We start from the raw sequence: 3,481 nt of genomic DNA on the forward strand, positions 1-3,481 counted from the left end.
GTTTGCAGAGACTGGAAAGGGAGAGTGAGGGAGCTTTTTTTATTTTATTTTATTACTTTGATTCAGAAAAAACGAAACAAAGCTTCATAGATGGTCTCTTTCTCGCATGCTAGATTGCTAGTATGTATGACCCGGTCTTAATTTACAAAAGATGCAGAAAATATGCAGTCTTTTATCAACACAAGAACGAATCAATAAGCCATGGAATTGTGATGAATGAGGGACGGATGTCCCCATCAGGTTCTTCCCTCACAAGCACAACGTTTTATTTTTCCTTTAATTTTTACTATACTTGTTTTTTTTTTTTTTTTTTTTTTTTTTTTATAAATTATTATTTTGATTTAATCTATGTCTTAATTTGTTTTGTGGGCCCCAGTTATTGCCACATCAACGCACTAATGGACTTTTTAACAATATTAGATAAAGGACATTTTTACATAACAAAATTAGATTGTCCGACAATATTGATGATCAAAACAATAAATAAAGAATCAAACTGATGAATTTAAAATATAAATGACCAAATTGATGAGCTGTCATAACATAAAAGACCATTTGCGATATAAATTATAAAAATATATAGTCATTTATGTACGCTATTTTTTATCTTTCCTCGTTACTTTTTTTTCTTTGATTCCTCTTTGAATGTTCAATATTTAGGGTAGATCACTTATTCAATTAGCCTATCCTACTCATCCATCTCTCTTAATTTTGTTTTTTTATTCTTCTTTGTTTGTTTAATATTCAGGATAGATCATTGATTTAATTAGCTATCGTGCTTGTATGTTTGATTGTACGAGTGAGAACAGTACTTGGGTAGAAGGTGACTATCATAATGGAACGTCTATGAAGACGGCTGTTATCTTACATCAATGCTCGCATTCTTTCATCGTCCCTGACATTGATGATCAACCCCGGACACATTTAGGATTTGCTCTTCGGCCATCCTGGTTCTAAGGACTTTCATTCTTATATATTTTCTTTGAAGCTCGTAGTTTCCGATTTAATATATTTATTTTCATAAAAATATGTAGTCAAAATTATTTAGTAATCTTTCTGTTAATTTACAAAGAATGGCGGGTCCTCGACCAGCCTGACTATGTCAGTCGTTTGACGTATGTTGAAATAGTGTTTCTCTCTTTTAAACGAGTTCAACTCAAGGATTTTATATTCTGAGTTTTATTTTTTTTTTTATTATGTCAGATATTATTATATATGAGTTTGAATGTGAAAAAGGATATGGAGTTTCGTAGCGCACATGCCGCATGATGCATGCAGGAAAGGTAGACGTGCTTTGACCGTACTATATTGGGTACAAACCATGAATCCACAAATTAAGCAACTAAGACAATAAATGTCAAATATGTCAAATAGAATTAAAAGACATTCAAGTGTTTTTCAATAAATAAGCTATCTATGATGTGGCATGTGAGTCATTTGACTCTTTGCTTTCTAGCTGCATTTTTTATGGTAAACAAAGAAAGAGTCAAATATATTTAATTGAATTTTTTAATACATGATTCCCATTAACAACCAATAGAATAAAAACTACAATTAATTTTGATTATTTTTAATAGTTAATGTAACTCTAGGCTCAATAAAATAATAAAATAAATATTTGACACATCCATTAGAAAAGAAGAGAATTTAGCATTTGTATACAATTTGTCATATCAGTCATCAAATAAAATTTTAACATATTATACTGGACATCTCCTTTAAAGATCTATAAGAAAACAAAATCAATAGCATAACCCCATTTCATTTTTATTTATTATTCTTGTGGTTGTGATTATACTTCTATAATGTAATTTGTTGTCTATTCACTCTTTAAACTACCCTTCATCCCAGCAACATCGTCAACACCTTCTCTCACCATCGGCAGACCATCAACTAAATGCAAACCAAAGGTGATTAGAATGTTAATTTCCAACCATTTATGCGTTCAAGAGACTGTTTTTTATTTTGTGTCGAAGCAATAATAATTGTTTAATCTAATAACTAAATTAGCTCTTATTTTAGCAATACTTCTTTTTAAGTTGGGAAAAAAAATACACTAAATGAATTTGGTATTAAAAAAAAAAAAAAACAATTGGGAATGTGTAGTATACCCAACTTATACTTTTGTAATAATTAGGATTAACAATGTGGGGTTCTGCATACTTTTTCTTATTTCGTGTTCATATAAACGACCGTTGTTTATGCATATGGGTTGACATTTATTTGCCGTACTCATAAAAAGAAGGAAGGAATATTATGCTGTTGCTTGCACTGTTACACAACCATGATGGTTTTTCAAATTAAATACAAGTCATAGTTTTACTAAGGGTTCATTAATTACAAATAGGCCCTTTTGACTCATTTTTTTTTTTAATAAACGATATTATTCACATGACAATTTTTAAGGAGAAGGAAATTGGTTTAGCCTATGACTTATATTTCTTAGAAAAAAAATTTCCATGTATAAACATTCGACAAAAATTCAAAATTTAACACGTAAAAATAAAGTAACCTAGTATTACAAATTATTTACAACTTATACCACATCTCTTCTAAACAGTTTCTCACCCACATTTGAATTTTGGCTCCAATCAAAGCATTAAAAACAAAATAATGTCACTTAGTGCTACGGTTAGTGGCAGAGCCAGGACCAGGAAAGGTCTGGGCCTACCCTGAAGTTTTAGCATTTTGTAGCTTTTGTTTGTGTGTTTTTGGTTGGATACTTTGCATTCTTCGACTTATGTACGCTTTTGCTCCCAACTACCTTTATTTTGTTTCTCTAATTGACAAAAAAAAAGAAGAAAAAAAGTGTTTTAAAGTAGTATTGGTATGAAACGAAAGTCTTATATCAACTAGCCTTTCTTAGTTAGTTCACTATTTTGTATGATAGAGTGTTGTTTTACAGTGAAACCACGCATACATGGAATAGAGAAAGAATCCATTTTGAAAGATAATTTTCATAACTACAGTTTTGAACCATGATTGTTAATTTGTTCAACTTCAATGTAAGAACCTGTAATGAAGTTAAGTGCTTATGATATAACTATTTCATTTTTTTTTTTTTGGTGACTTCATTACTCTCTTTTGATTAATATTTTTCTTTCCACTACAAAAAATGAACCTTCCCATTAGTTATATATATTTTTTGTCTAATTTCTCTCATATGACTTGGAGGCCCCTCCTAGCTTTGATTTCTTGCTCCACCACTGACTACGGCCTAATGATATTCTTCTTCACTTAAAAGTGAGAGGTTTTAGGTACTGTTCTCACTAAAGGTGAAGTTGAACCACATTATTATGGTAAGCCCAATGTAAGGCTTAGCGCACTCCTCCACCGCTTTAATGTATATACTATCGTTTATTTGAAAAAAAAATCTCAACCGATGTTAATGAAACAACAAAGAGAGGGGTCGTGCAAACAATATCTTTTGGTTGCAAAGATCTTTTTCATAACTATAGAAGAATTAGAGTGAGAGAGATCT

Source organism: Pyrus communis, chromosome 3, assembly GCF_963583255.1.
Source record: "Pyrus communis chromosome 3, drPyrComm1.1, whole genome shotgun sequence".
NCBI lineage: Eukaryota > Viridiplantae > Streptophyta > Magnoliopsida > Rosales > Rosaceae > Pyrus > Pyrus communis.